The 15,316-nt window shown below is 50.6% G+C and overlaps 14 pseudogenes; all 14 read right to left on the bottom strand.

Moving 5' to 3' along the window:
- Positions 1-154: 154 nt before the first annotated feature.
- Positions 155-274, bottom strand: LOC130321438 (5S ribosomal RNA; annotated as a pseudogene).
- Positions 275-1,348: 1,074 nt separating this feature from the next.
- Positions 1,349-1,468, bottom strand: LOC130352508 (5S ribosomal RNA; annotated as a pseudogene).
- A 2,463-nt stretch (positions 1,469-3,931) lies between these two features.
- Positions 3,932-4,051, bottom strand: LOC130316310 (5S ribosomal RNA; annotated as a pseudogene).
- A 272-nt stretch (positions 4,052-4,323) lies between these two features.
- Positions 4,324-4,443, bottom strand: LOC130321427 (5S ribosomal RNA; annotated as a pseudogene).
- A 1,460-nt stretch (positions 4,444-5,903) lies between these two features.
- On the bottom strand, positions 5,904-6,023 carry LOC130349237 (5S ribosomal RNA; annotated as a pseudogene).
- A 284-nt stretch (positions 6,024-6,307) lies between these two features.
- Positions 6,308-6,427, bottom strand: LOC130352020 (5S ribosomal RNA; annotated as a pseudogene).
- A 1,069-nt stretch (positions 6,428-7,496) lies between these two features.
- LOC130352205 (5S ribosomal RNA) lies at positions 7,497-7,616 on the bottom strand (annotated as a pseudogene).
- Positions 7,617-7,888: 272 nt separating this feature from the next.
- Positions 7,889-8,008, bottom strand: LOC130319571 (5S ribosomal RNA; annotated as a pseudogene).
- A 1,276-nt stretch (positions 8,009-9,284) lies between these two features.
- On the bottom strand, positions 9,285-9,404 carry LOC130352507 (5S ribosomal RNA; annotated as a pseudogene).
- A 1,271-nt stretch (positions 9,405-10,675) lies between these two features.
- Positions 10,676-10,795, bottom strand: LOC130349226 (5S ribosomal RNA; annotated as a pseudogene).
- A 284-nt stretch (positions 10,796-11,079) lies between these two features.
- On the bottom strand, positions 11,080-11,199 carry LOC130352009 (5S ribosomal RNA; annotated as a pseudogene).
- Positions 11,200-12,268: 1,069 nt separating this feature from the next.
- On the bottom strand, positions 12,269-12,388 carry LOC130352203 (5S ribosomal RNA; annotated as a pseudogene).
- A 272-nt stretch (positions 12,389-12,660) lies between these two features.
- On the bottom strand, positions 12,661-12,780 carry LOC130321984 (5S ribosomal RNA; annotated as a pseudogene).
- Positions 12,781-14,242: 1,462 nt separating this feature from the next.
- Positions 14,243-14,362, bottom strand: LOC130319152 (5S ribosomal RNA; annotated as a pseudogene).
- Positions 14,363-15,316: the final 954 nt, after the last annotated feature.

Raw genomic sequence — 15,316 nt, 5'->3', positions numbered from 1 at the left:
TGCCCGTTCTTGCCGGGCAGCAGTCTGCGATCTGACAAGAACAGGCACATTCAGCTTAGGATAGCCGTAGACGGCTTCACACCCTGTATACTGTGGATTTAAGCATCAATAAATCCTTTTCGTAATCGGAGCGGAAGGCGGCTAAAGAGCAAAATGTCAACAACACCTGGGATTCCCAGCCAGTCTCCCATGCTGGTACTTACCGGGCCCTAAGCTGGGTAGCAGTCTGCGATCTGACGAGAGCAGGCGCGTCCAGCTTAGGATGGCCGTTGACAGCTTCATGCCCTTTATACTGTGCATTAAAGCATCAATAAATCCTTTTCGGAATCGGAACGGAAGGTGGCAACAGAGCAAAATGTCAACTGCACCCGGGATTCCCAGCCAGTCTCCCATGCCGGTACTTACTGGGCCCTAAGCTGGGTAGCAGTCTGCGATCTGACAAGAGCAGGCGCGTTCAGCTTAGGATGGCCGTTGACATATTCACGCCTGGTATATTGTGGATTTAAAAATCAATAAATATTTTTATTATTCGGAGAGGATGGCGGCAACAGAACAAAATGTCAATGGCACCTTGGATTGCCAGCCAGTCTCCCATGCCGGTAACTGCCGGGCAGCGGTCTGCGATCTGAGGAGAGCAGGCACGTTCAGGCTTAGGATGGCCGTTGACAGCTTCACACCCTGTATATTGTGGATTTAAGCATCAATAAATCCTTTTCCGAATCGGAGCGGAAGGCGGCAACAGATTAAAATGTCAACTGCACCCGGGATTCCCAGCCAGTCTCCCATGCTGGTACTTACCAGGCCCTAAGCTGGGTAGCAGTCTGCGATCTGACGAGAGCAGGCGCGTTCAGCTTAGGAAGGCCGTTAACAGCTTCACACTTTGTATACTGTGGATTTAAGCATCAATAAATAATTTTCGGAATCAGAGCAGAAACAGAGCAAAATGTCAACTGCACCTGGGATTCCCAGCCAGTCTCCCATGCTCGTACTTACCAGGCCCGAAGCTGGGTAGCAGTCTGCGATCTGACGAGAACAGGCGCATTCAGCTTAGGATGGCCGTTGACAGCTTCTCGTCCTTTATACTGTGCATTTAAGAATCAATAAATCCTTTTCGGAATCGGAACGGAAGGCGGCAACAGAGCAAAATGTCAACGGCAGCCGGGATTCCAAGCCAGTGTCCCATGCCGGTACTTACCGGGCCCTAAGATCTGTACCAGTCTGCGATCTGACGAGAGCAGGCGCGTTCAGCTTAGGATGGCCGTCGACAGCTTCACACCTTGTATACTGTGGATTTAAGCATCAATAACTCCTTTTCGAAATCGGAGCGTAAGGCGGCAACAGAGCAAAATGTCAACGACACCTGGGATTCCCAGCCAGTCTCCCATGCTGGTACTTACCAGGCCCGAAGCTGGGTAGCAGTCTGCGATCTGACGAGAACAGGCGCATTCAGCTTAGGATGGCCGTAGACATCTTCACACCCTGTATACTGTGGATTTAAGCATCAATAAATCCTTTTCGGAATCGGCGCTGAAGGCGGCAACAGAGCAAAATGTCAACGACACCTGGGAATCCCAGCCAGTCTCCCATGCTGGTACTTACCAGGCCCGAAGCTGGGTAGCAGTGTGCGATCTGACGAGAACAGGCGCATTCAGCTTAGGATGACCGTCGACAGCTTCACACCTTGTATACTGTGGATTTAAGCATCAATAAATTATTTTCGGAATCGGAGCGGAAGGCAGCAATAGAGCAAAATGTCAACGGCACCCGGGATTCCCAGCCAGTCTCCCATGCCAGTACTTACCGGGCGCTAAGCTGGGTAGCAGTCTGCAATCTGACGAGAGCAGGCGCGTTCAGCTTAGGATGGCCATTGACAGCTTCATGCTTTTTATACTGTGCATTTAAGCATCAATAAATCCTTTTCGGAATCGGAGAGGAAGGCGGCAACAGAGCAAAATGTCAATAGCACCTTGGATTGCCAGCCAGTCTCCCATGCCCGTACTTGCCGGGCAGCAGTCTGCGATCTGACAAGAACAGGCACATTCAGCTTAGGATAGCCGTAGACGGCTTCTCACCCTTTATACTGTGGATTTAAGCATCAATAAATCCTTTTCGGAATCGGAACGCAAGGCGGCTACAGAGCAAAATGTCAACAACACCTGGGATTCCCAGCCAGTCTCCCATGCTGGTACTTACCGGACCCTAAGCTGGGTAGCATTCTGCGATCTGACGAGAGCAGGCGCGTTCAGCTTAGGGTGGCCGTTGACAGCTTCATGCCCTTTATACTGTGCATTTAAGCATCAATAAATCCTTTTCCGAATCGGAGCGGAAGGCGGCAACAGAGCAAAATGTCAACTGCACCCTGGATTCCTAGCCAGTCTCCCATGCCGGTACTTACTGGGCCCTAAGCTGGGTAGCAGTCTGTGATCTGACGAGAGCAGGCGCATTCTGCTTAGGATGGCCGTTGACTTCTTTACGCCTTGTATATTGTGGATTTAAGCATCAATAAATATTTTTATTAATCGGAGAAGAAGGCGGCAACAGAGCAAAATGTCAATGGCACCTTGGATTGCCAGCCAGTCTCCCATGCCGGTATCTGCCGCGCAGCAGTCTGCGATCTGAGGAGAGCAGGCACATTCAGGCTTAGGATGGCCGTTGACAGCTTCACACCGTGTATATTGTGGATTTAAGCATCAATAAATCCTTTTCCGAATCGGAGCGGAAGGCGGCAACAGATTAAAATGTCAACTGCACCCGGGATTCCCAGCCAGTCTCCCATGCTGGTACTTACCAGGCCCTAAGCTGGGTAGCAGTCTGCGATCTGACGAGAGCAGGCACGTTCAGCTTAGGATGGCCATTGACAGCTTCACACTTTGTATACTGTGCATTTAAGCATCAATAAATCCTTTTCGGAATCGGAACGGAAGGCGGCAACAGAGCAAAATGTCAACGGCACCCGGGATTCCCAGCCAGTCTCCCATGCCAGTACTTACCGGGCCCTAAGCTGGGTAGCAGTCTGGAATCTGACGAGAGCAGGCGCGTTCAGCTTAGGATGGCCGTTGACATCTTCAGACTTGTATATTGTGGATTTAAGCATCAATAAATATTTTTTTAATCGGAGAGGAAGGCGGCAACAGAGCAAAATGTCAATGGCACCTTGGATTGCTAGCCAGTCTCCCATGCCGGTAACTGCCAGGCAGCAGTCTGCGATCTGAGGAGAGCAGGCACGTTCAGGCTTAGGATGGCCGTTGACAGCTTCACACCCTGTATATTGTGGATTTAAGCATCAATAAATCCTTTTCCGAATCGGAGCGAAAGGCGGCAACAGATTAAAATGTCAACTGCACCCGGGGTTCCCAGCCAGTCTCCCATGCAGGTACTTACCAGGCCCTAAGCTGGGTAGCAGTCTGCGATCTGACGAGAGCAGGCGCGTTCAGCTTAGGATGGCCGTTGACAGCTTTACACTTTGTATACTGTGGATTTAAGCATCAATAAATAATTTTCGGAATCGGAGCAGAAACAGAGCAAAATGTCAACTGCACCCGGGATTCCCAGCCAGTCTCCCATGCTGGTACTTACCAGGCCCGAAGCTGGGTAGCAGTCTGCGATCTGACGAGAACAGGCGCATTCATCTTAGGATGGCCGTAGACATCTTCACACTCTGTATACTGTGGATTTAAGCATCAATAAATCCTTTTCGGAATCGGAGCGTAAGGCGGCAACAGAGCAAAATGTCAACGGCAGCCGGGATTCCCAGCCAGTGTCCCATGCCGGTACTTACCGGGCCCTAAGATCTGTACCAGTCTGCGATCTGACGAGAGCAGGCGCGTTAGGCTTAGGATGGCCGTCGACAGCTTCACACCTTGTATACTGTGGATTTAAGCATCAATAAATCCTTTTCGGAATCGAAGCGGAAGGCGGCTACAGAGCAAAATGTCAACGGCACCCGGGATTCCCAGCCAGTCTCCCATGCCAGTACTTACCGGGCCCTAAGCTGGGTAGCAGTCTGCGATCTGACGAGAGCAGGTGCGTTCAGCTTAGGATGGCCATTGACAGGTTCATGAATTTTATACTGTGCATTTAAGCATCAATAAATCCTTTTCGGAATCGGAGAGGAAGGCGGCAACAGAGCAAAATGTCAATAGCACCTTGGATTGCCAGCCAGTCTCCCATGCCCGTTCTTGCCGGGCAGCAGCCTGCGATCTGACAAGAACAGGCACATTCAGCTTAGGATAGCCGTAGACGGCTTCACACCCTGTATACTGTGGATTTAAGCATCAATAAATCCTTTTCGGAATCGGAGCGGAAGGCGGCTAAAGAGCAAAATGTCAACAACACCTGGGATTCCCAGCCAGTCTCCCATGCTGGTACTTACCGGGCCCTAAGCTGGGTAGCAGTCTGCGATCTGACGAGAGCAGGCGCGTCCAGCTTAGGATGGCCGTTGACAGCTTCATGCCCTTTATACTGTGCATTAAAGCATCAATAAATCCTTTTCGGAATCGGAACGGAAGGTGGCAACAGAGCAAAATGTCAACTGCACCCGGGATTCCCAGCCAGTCTCCCATGCCGGTACTTACTGGGCCCTAAGCTGGGTAGCAGTCTGCGATCTGACAAGAGCAGGCGCGTTCAGCTTAGGATGGCCGTTGACATATTCACGCCTGGTATATTGTGGATTTAAAAATCAATAAATATTTTTATTAATCGGAGAGGATGGCGGCAACAGAACAAAATGTCAATGGCACCTTGGATTGCCAGCCAGTCTCCCATGCCGGTAACTGCCGGGCAGCGGTCTGCTGAGAGCAGGCACGTTCAGGCTTAGGATGGCCGTTGACAGCTTCACATCCTGTATATTGTGGATTTAAGCATCAATAAATCCTTTTCCGAATCGGAGCGGAAGGCGGCAACAGATTAAAATGTCAACTGCACCCGGGATTCCCAGCCAGTCTCCCATGCTGGTACTTACCAGGCCCTAAGCTGGGTAGCAGTCTGCGATCTGACGAGAGCAGGCGCGTTCAGCTTAGGAAGGCCGTTAACAGCTTCACACTTTGTATACTGTGGATTTAAGCATCAATAAATAATTTTCGGAATCAGAGCAGAAACAGAGCAAAATGTCAACTGCACCTGGGATTCCCAGCCAGTCTCCCATGCTGGTACTTACCAGGCCCGAAGCTGGGTAGCAGTCTGCGATCTGACGAGAACAGGCGCATTCAGCTTAGGATGGCCGTTGACAGCTTCTCACCCTTTATACTGTGGATTTAAGCATCAATAAATCCTTTTCGGAATCGGAACGCAAGGCGGCTACAGAGCAAAATGTCAACAACACCTGGGATTCCCAGCCAGTCTCCCATGCTGGTACTTACCGGACCCTAAGCTGGGTAGCATTCTGCGATCTGACGAGAGCAGGCGCGTTCAGCTTAGGGTGGCCGTTGACAGCTTCATGCCCTTTATACTGTGCATTTAAGCATCAATAAATCCTTTTCCGAATCGGAGCGGAAGGCGGCAACAGAGCAAAATGTCAACTGCACCCTGGATTCCTAGCCAGTCTCCCATGCCGGTACTTACTGGGCCCTAAGCTGGGTAGCAGTCTGTGATCTGACGAGAGCAGGCGCGTTCTGCTTAGGATGGCCGTTGACTTCTTTACGCCTTGTATATTGTGGATTTAAGCATCAATAAATATTTTTATTAATCGGAGACGAAGGCGGCAACAGAGCAAAATGTCAATGGCACCTTGGATTGCCAGCCAGTCTCCCATGCCGGTATCTGCCGGGCAGCAGTCTGCGATCTGAGGAGAGCAGGCACATTCAGGCTTAGGATGGCCGTTGACAGCTTCACACCGTGTATATTGTGGATTTAAGCATCAATAAATCCTTTTCCGAATCGGAGCGGAAGGCGGCAACAGATTAAAATGTCAACTGCACCCGGGATTCCCAGCCAGTCTCCCATGCTGGTACTTACCAGGCCCTAAGCTGGGTAGCAGTCTGCGATCTGACGAGAGCAGGCGCGTTCAGCTTAGGATGGCCGTTGACAGCTTCACACTTTGTATACTGTGCATTTAAGCATCAATAAATCCTTTTCGGAATCGGAACGGAAGGCGGAAACAGAGCAAAATGTCAACGGCAGCCGGGATTCCCAGCCAGTGTCCCATGCCGGTACTTACCGGGCCCTAAGATCTGTACCAGTCTGCGATCTGACGAAAGCACACGCGTTAAGCTTAGGATGGCCGTCGACAGCTTCACACCTTGTATACTGTGGATTTAAGCATCAATAAATTCTTTTCGGAATCGGAGCGGAAGGCAGCAATAGAGCAAAATGTCAACGGCACCCGGGATTCCCAGCCAGTCTCCCATGCCAGTACTTATCGGGCCCTAAGCTGCGTAGCAGTCTGCGATCTGACGAGAGCAGGTGCGTTCAGCTTAGGATGGCCATTTACAGCTTCATGAATTTTATACTGTGCATTTAAGCATCAATTAATCCTTTTCGGAATCGGAGAGGAAGGCGGCAACAGAGCAAAATGTCAATAGCACCTTGGATTGCCAGCCAGTCTCCCATGCCCGTTCTTGCCGGGCAGCAGTCTGCGATCTGACAAGAACAGGCACATTCAGCTTAGGATAGCCGTGGACGGCTTCACACCCTGTATACTGTGGATTTAAGCATCAATAAATCCTTTTCGGAATCGGAGCGGAAGGCGGCTAAAGAGCAAAATGTCAACAACACCTGGGATTCCCAGCCAGTCTCCCATGCTGGTACTTACCGGGCCCTATGCTGGGTAGCAGTCTGCAATCTGACGAGAGCAGGCGCGTTCAGCTTAGGATGGCCGTTGACAGCTTCACGCCCTTTATACTGTGCATTTAAGCATCAATAAATTATTTTCGGAATCAGAACGGAAGGTGGCAACAGAGCAAAATGTCAACTGCACCCGGGATTCCCAGCCAGTCTCCCATGCCGGTACTTACTGGGCCCTAAGCTGGGTAGCAGTCTGCGATCTGACAAGAGCAGGCGCGTTCAGCTTAGGATGGCCGTTGACATCTTCACGCCTTGTATATTGTGGATTTAAGCATCAATAAATATTTTTATTAATCGGAGAGGATGGCGGCAACAGAGCAAAATGTCAATGGCACCTTGGATTGCCAGCCAGTCTCCCATGCCGGTAACTGCCGGGCAGCAGCCTGCAATCTGAGGAGAGCAGGCACGTTCATGCTTAGGATGGCCGTTGACAGCTTCACACCCTGTGTATTGTGGATTTAAGCATCAATAAATCCTTTTCGGAATCGGAACGGAAGGCGGCAACAGAGCAAAATGTCAACGGCAGCCGGGATTCCCAGCCAGTGTCCCATGCCGGTACTTACCGGGCCCTAAGATCTGTACCAGTCTGCGATCTGACGAGAGCAGGCACGTTAAGCTTAGGATGGCCGTCGACAGCTTCACACCTTGTATACTGTGGATTTAAGCATCAATAAATTATTTTCGGAATCGGAGCGGAAGGCAGCAATAGAGCAAAATGTCAACGGCACCCGGGATTCCCAGCAAGTCTCCCATGCCAGTACTTACTGGGCCCTAAGCTGGGTAGCAGTCTGCGATCTGACGAGAGCAGGCGCGTTCAGCTTAGGATGGCCATTGACAGCTTCATGATTTTTACACTGTGCATTTAAGCATCAATAAATCCTTTTCGGAATCGGAGAGGAAGGCGGCAACAGAGCAAAATGTCAATAGCACCTTGGATTGCCAGCCAGTCTCCCATGCCCGTACTTGCCGGGCAGCAGTCTGCGATCTGACAAGAACAGGCACATTCAGCTTAGGATAGCCGTAGACGGCTTCACACCCTGTATACTGTGGATTTAAGCATCAATAAATCCTTTTCGGAATCGGAGCGGAAGGCGGCTAAAGAGCAAAATGTCAACAACACCTGGGATTCCCAGCCAGTCTCCCATGCTGGTACTTACCGGGCCCTAAGCTGGGTAGCAGTCTGCGATCTGACGAGAGCAGGCGCGTTCAGCTTAGGATGGCCGTTGACAGCTTCACGCCCTTTATACTGTGCATTTAAGCATCAATAAATCCTTTTCCGAATCGGAGCGGAAGGCGGCAAAAGATTAAAATGTCAACTGCACCCGGAATTCCCAGCCAGTCTCCCATGCCAGTACTTACCGGGCCCTAAGCTGGGTAGCAGTCTGCGATCTGACGAGAGCAGGCGCGTTCAGCTTAGGATGGCCATTGACAGCTTCATGCTTTTTATACTGTGCATTTAAGCATCAATAAATCCTTTTCGGAATCGGAACGGAAGGCGGCAACAGAGCAAAATGTCAACTGCACCCGGGATTCCCAGCCAGTCTCCCATGCCGGTACTTACTAGGCCCTAAGCTGGGTAGCAGTCTGCGATCTGACAAGAGCAGGCACGTTCAGCTTAGGATGGCCGTTGACATATTCACGCCTGGTATATTGTGGATTTAAAAATCAATAAATATTTTTATTAATCGGAGAGGATGGCGGCAACAGAACAAAATGTCAATGGCACCTTGGATTGCCAGCCAGTCTCCCATGCCGGTAACTGCCGGGCAGCGGTCTGCGATCTGAGTAGAGCAGGCACGTTCAGGCTTAGGATGGCCGTTGACAGCTTCACACCCTGTATATTGTGGATTTAAGCATCAATAAATCCTTTTCCGAATCGGAGCGGAAGGCGGCAACAGATTAAAATGTCAACTGCACCCGGGATTCCCAGCCAGTCTCCCATGCTGGTACTTACCAGGCCCTAAGCTGGGTAGCAGTCTGCGATCTGACGAGAGCAGGCGCGTTCAGCTTAGAAAGGCCGTTAACAGCTTCACACTTTGTATACTGTGGATTTAAGCATCAATAAATAATTTTCGGAATCAGAGCAGAAACAGAGCAAAATGTCAACTGCACCTGGGATTCCCAGCCAGTCTCCCATGCTGGTACTTACCAGGCCCGAAGCTGGGTAGCAGTCTGCGATCTGACGAGAACAGGCGCATTCAGCTTAGGATGGCCGTTGACAGCTTCTCGTCCTTTATACTGTGCATTTAAGAATCAATAAATCCTTTTCGGAATCGGAACGGAAGGCGGCAACAGAGCAAAATGTCAACGGCAGCCGGGATTCCAAGCCAGTGTCCCATGCCGGTACTTACCGGGCCCTAAGATCTGTACCAGTCTGCGATCTGACGAGAGCAGGCGCGTTCAGCTTAGGATGGCCGTCGACAGCTTCACACCTTGTATACTGTGGATTTAAGCATCAATAACTCCTTTTCGAAATCGGAGCGTAAGGCGGCAACAGAGCAAAATGTCAACGACACCTGGGATTCCCAGCCAGTCTCCCATGCTGGTACTTACCAGGCCCGAAGCTGGGTAGCAGTCTGCGATCTGACGAGAACAGGCGCATTCAGCTTAGGATGGCCGTAGACATATTCACACCCTGTATACTGTGGATTTAAGCATCAATAAATCCTTTTCGGAATCGGGACTGAAGGCGGCAACAGAGCAAAATGTCAACGACACCTGGGATTCCCAGCCAGTCTCCCATGCTGGTACTTACCAGGCCCGAAGCTGGGTAGCAGTGTGCGATCTGACGAGAACAGGCGCATTCAGCTTAGGATGACCGTCGACAGCTTCACACCTTGTATACTGTGGATTTAAGCATCAATAAATTCTTTTCGGAATCGGAGCGGAAGGCAGCAATAGAGCAAAATGTCAACGGCACCCGGGATTCCCAGCCAGTCTCCCATGCCAGTACTTACCGGGCGCTAAGCTGGGTAGCAGTCTGAGATCTGACGAGAGCAGGCGCGTTCAGCTTAGGATGGCCATTGACAGCTTCATGCTTTTTATACTGTGCATTTAAGCATCAATAAATCCTTTTCGGAATCGGAGAGGAAGGCGGCAACAGAGCAAAATGTCAATAGCACCTTGGATTGCCAGCCAGTCTCCCATGCCCGTACTTGCCGGGCAGCAGTCTGCGATCTGACAAGAACAGGCACATTCAGCTTAGGATAGCCGTAGACGGCTTCTCACCCTTTATACTGTGGATTTAAGCATCAATAAATCCTTTTCGGAATCGGAACGCAAGGCGGCTACAGAGCAAAATGTCAACAACACCTGGGATTCCCAGCCAGTCTCCCATGCTGGTACTTACCGGACCCTAAGCTGGGTAGCATTCTGCGATCTGACGAGAGCAGGCGCGTTCAGCTTAGGGTGGCCGTTGACAGCTTCATGCTCTTTATACTGTGCATTTAAGCATCAATAAATCCTTTTCCGAATCGGAGCGGAAGGCGGCAACAGAGCAAAATGTCAACTGCACCCTGGATTCCTAGCCAGTCTCCCATGCCGGTACTTACTGGGCCCTAAGCTGGGTAGCAGTCTGTGATCTGACGAGAGCAGGCGCGTTCTGCTTAGGATGGCCGTTGACTTCTTTACGCCTTGTATATTGTGGATTTAAGCATCAATAAATATTTTTATTAATCGGAGAAGAAGGCGGCAACAGAGCAAAATGTCAATGGCACCTTGGATTGCCAGCCAGTCTCCCATGCCGGTATCTGCCGGGCAGCAGTCTGCGATCTGAGGAGAGCAGGCACATTCAGGCTTAGGATGGCCGTTGACAGCTTCACACCGTGTATATTGTGGATTTAAGCATCAATAAATCCTTTTCCGAATCGGAGCGGAAGGCGGCAACAGATTAAAATGTCAACTGCACCCGGGATTCCCAGCCAGTCTCCCATGCTGGTACTTACCAGGCCCTAAGCTGGGTAGCAGTCTGCGATCTGACGAGAGCAGGCGCGTTCAGCTTAGGATGGCCGTTGACAGCATCACACTTTGTATACTGTGCATTTAAGCATCAATAAATCCTTTTCGGAATCGGAACGGAAGGCGGAAACAGAGCAAAATGTCAACGGCAGCCGGGATTCCCAGCCAGTGTCCCATGCCGGTACTTACCGGGCCCTAAGATCTGTACCAGTCTGCGATCTGACGAAAGCACACGCGTTAAGCTTAGGATGGCCGTCGACAGCTTCACACCTTGTATACTGTGGATTTAAGCATCAATAAATTCTTTTCGGAATCGGAGCGGAAGGCAGCAATAGAGCAAAATGTCAACGGCACCCGGGATTCCCAGCCAGTCTCCCATGCCAGTACTTATCGGGCCCTAAGCTGCGTAGCAGTCTGCGATCTGACGAGAGCAGGTGCGTTCAGCTTAGGATGGCCATTTACAGCTTCATGAATTTTATACTGTGCATTTAAGCATCAATTAATCCTTTTCGGAATCGGAGAGGAAGGCGGCAACAGAGCAAAATGTCAATAGCACCTTGGATTGCCAGCCAGTCTCCCATGCCCGTTATTGCCGGGCAGCAGTCTGCGATCTGACAAGAACAGGCACATTCAGCTTAGGATAGCCGTGGACGGCTTCACACCCTGTATACTGTGGATTTAAGCATCAATAAATCCTTTTCGGAATCGGAGCGGAAGGCGGCTAAAGAGCAAAATGTCAACAACACCTGGGATTCCCAGCCAGTCTCCCATGCTGGTACTTACCGGGCCCTATGCTGGGTAGCAGTCTGCAATCTGACGAGAGCAGGCGCGTTCAGCTTAGGATGGCCGTTGACAGCTTCACGCCCTTTATACTGTGCATTTAAGCATCAATAAATTCTTTTCGGAATCAGAACGGAAGGTGGCAACAGAGCAAAATGTCAACTGCACCCGGGATTCCCAGCCAGTCTCCCATGCCGGTACTTACTGGGCCCTAAGCTGGGTAGCAGTCTGCGATCTGACAAGAGCAGGCGCGTTCAGCTTAGGATGGCCGTTGACATCTTCACGCCTTGTATATTGTGGATTTAAGCATCAATAAATATTTTTATTAATCGGAGAGGATGGCGGCAACAGAGCAAAATGTCAATGGCACCTTGGATTGCCAGCCAGTCTCCCATGCCGGTAACTGCCGGGCAGCAGCCTGCAATCTGAGGAGAGCAGGCACGTTCAGGCTTAGGATGGCCGTTGACAGCTTCACACCCTGTGTATTGTGGATTTAAGCATCAATAAATCCTTTTCGGAATCGGAACGGAAGGCGGCAACAGAGCAAAATATCAACGGCAGCCGGGATTCCCAGCCAGTGTCCCATGCCGGTACTTACCGGGCCCTAAGATCTGTACCAGTCTGCGATCTGACGAGAGCAGGCACGTTAAGCTTAGGATGGCCGTCGACAGCTTCACACCTTGTATACTGTGGATTTAAGCATCAATAAATTATTTTCGGAATCGGAGCGGAAGGCAGCAATAGAGCAAAATGTCAACGGCACCCGGGATTCCCAGCAAGTCTCCCATGCCAGTACTTACTGGGCCCTAAGCTGGGTAGCAGTCTGCGATCTGACGAGAGCAGGCGCGTTCAGCTTAGGATGGCCATTGACAGCTTCATGATTTTTACACTGTGCATTTAAGCATCAATAAATCCTTTTCGGAATCGGAGAGGAAGGCGGCAACAGAGCAAAATGTCAATAGCACCTTGGATTGCCAGCCAGTCTCCCATGCCCGTACTTGCCGGGCAGCAGTCTGCGATCTGACAAGAACAGGCACATTCAGCTTAGGATAGCCGTAGACGGCTTCACACCCTGTATACTGTGGATTTAAGCATCAATAAATCCTTTTCGGAATCGGAGCGGAAGGCGGCTAAAGAGCAAAATGTCAACAACACCTGGGATTCCCAGCCAGTCTCCCATGCTGGTACTTACCGGGCCCTAAGCTGGGTAGCAGTCTGCGATCTGACGAGAGCAGGAGCGTTCAGCTTAGGATGGCCGTTGACAGCTTCACGCCCTTTATACTGTGCATTTAAGCATCAATAAATCCTTTTCCGAATCGGAGCGGAAGGCGGCAAAAGATTAAAATGTCAACTGCACCCGGAATTCCCAGCCAGTCTCCCATGCCAGTACTTACCGGGCCCTAAGCTGGGTAGCAGTCTGCGATCTGACGAGAGCAGGCGCGTTCAGCTTAGGATGGCCATTGACAGCTTCATGCTTTTTATACTGTGCATTTAAGCATCAATAAATCCTTTTCGGAATCGGAACGGAAGGCGGCAACAGAGCAAAATGTCAACTGCACCCGGGATTCCCAGCCAGTCTCCCATGCCGGTACTTACTAGGCCCTAAGCTGGGTAGCAGTCTGCGATCTGACGAGAGCAGGCGCGTTCAGCTTAGGATGGCCGTTGACATCTTCACGCCTTGTATATTGTGGATTTTAAGCATCAATAAATATTTTTATTAATCGGAGAGGAAGGCGGCAACAGAGCAAAATGTCAATGGCACCTTGGATTGCCAGCCAGTTTCCAATGCCGGTAACTGCCGGGCAGCAGTCTGCGATCTGAGGAGAGCAGGCACGTTCAGGCTTAGGATGGCCGTTGACAGCTTCACACCCTGTATATTGTGGATTTAAGCATCAATAAATTATTTTCCGAATCGGAGCGGAAGGCGGCAACAGATTAAATTGTCAACTGCACCCGGGATTCCCAGCCAGTCTCCCATACTGGTACTTACCAGGCCCTAAGCTGGGTAGCAGTCTGTCATCTGACGAGAGCAGGCGCGTTCAGCTTAGGATGGCCGTTGACAGCATCACACTTTGTATACTGTGGATTTAAGCATCAATAAATAATTTTCGGAATCGGAGCAGAAACAGAGCAAAATGGCAACTGCACCCGGGATTCCCAGCCAGTCTCCCATGCTGGTACTTACCAGACCCGAAGCTGGGTAGCGGTCTGCGATCTGACGAGAACAGGCGCATACAGCTTAGGATGGCCGTAGACATCTTCACACCCTGTATACTGTGGATTTAAGCATCAATAAATCCTTTTCGGAATCGGAGCAGTAGGCGGCAACGACACCTGGGATTCTAGCCAGTCTCCCATGCTGGTACTTACCGGGCCCTAAGCTGGGTAGCAGTCTGCGATCTGATGAGAGCAGGCGCGTTCAGCTTAGGATGGCCGTTGACAGCTTCTCGCCCTTTATACTGTGCATTTAGGCATCAATAAATCCTTTTCGGAATCGGAACGGAAGGCGGCAACAGAGCAAAATATCAACGGCAGCCGGGATTCCCAGCCTGTCTCCCATGCCGGTACTTACCGGGCCCTAAGATCTGTACCAGTCTGCGATCTGACGAGAGCAGGCGCGTTAAGCTTAGGATGGCCGTCGACAGCTTTACACCTTGTATACTGTGGATTTAAGCATCAATAAATTATTTTCGGAATCGGAGCGGATGGCAGCAATAGAGCAAAATGTCAACGGCACCCGGGATTCCCAGCCAGTCTCCCATGCCAGTACTTACCGGGCCCTAAGCTGGGTAGCAGTCTGCGATCTGACGAGAGCAGGCGCGTTCAGCTTAGGATGGCCGTTGACATCTTCACGCCTTGTATACTGTGGATTTAAGCATCAATAAATATTTTTTTTAATCGGAGAGGAAGGCTGCAACAGATCAAAATGTCAACAGCACCTTGGATTGCCAGCCAGTCTCCCATGCCCGTACTTGCCGGGCAGCAGTCTGCGATCTGACAAGAACAGGCACATTCAGCTTAGGATAGCCCAAGACGGTTTCACACCCTGTATATTGTGGATTTAAGCATCAATAAATCCTTTTCGGAATCGGAGCAAAATGTCTACAGAGCTACAGAGCAAAATGTTAACAACACCTGAGATTCCCAGCCAGTCTCCCATGCTGGTTCTTACCGGGCCCTAAGCTGGGTAGCAGTCTGCGATCGGACAAGTGCAGGCGCGTTCAGCTTAGGATGGCCATTGACAGCTTCATGCTTTTTATACTGTGCATTTAAGCATCAATAAATCCTTTTCGGAATCGGAGAGGAAGGCGGCAACAGAGCAAAATGTCAATAGCACCTTGGATTGCCAGCCAGTCTCCCATGCCCGTATTTGTCGGGCAGCAGTCTGCGATCTGACAAGAACAGGCACATTCAGCTTAGGATAGCCGTAGACGGCTTCACACCCTGTATACTGTGGATTTAAGCATCAATAAATCCTTTTTGGAATCGGAGCGGAAGGCGGCTACAGAGCAAAATGTCAACAACACCTGGGATTCCCAGCCAGTCTCCCATGCTGGTACTTACCGGGCCTAAGCTGGGTAGCAGTCTGCGATCTGACGAGAGCAGGCGCGTTCAGCTTAGGATGGCCGTTGACAGCTTCACGTCCTTTATACTGTGCATTTAAGCATCAATAAATAATTTTCCGAATCGGAGCGGAAGGCGGCAACAGAGCAAAATGTCAACTGCACCCGGGATTCCCAGCCAGTCTCCCATGCTGGTACTTACCGGGCCCTAAGCTGGGTAGCAGTCTGCGATCTGA

The sequence above is a fragment of the Hyla sarda genome, chromosome 1 (assembly GCF_029499605.1).
Source record: "Hyla sarda isolate aHylSar1 chromosome 1, aHylSar1.hap1, whole genome shotgun sequence".
NCBI classification, from domain to species: Eukaryota; Metazoa; Chordata; class Amphibia; order Anura; family Hylidae; genus Hyla; species Hyla sarda.
This window is presented reverse-complemented; position numbering and strand designations above follow the sequence as displayed.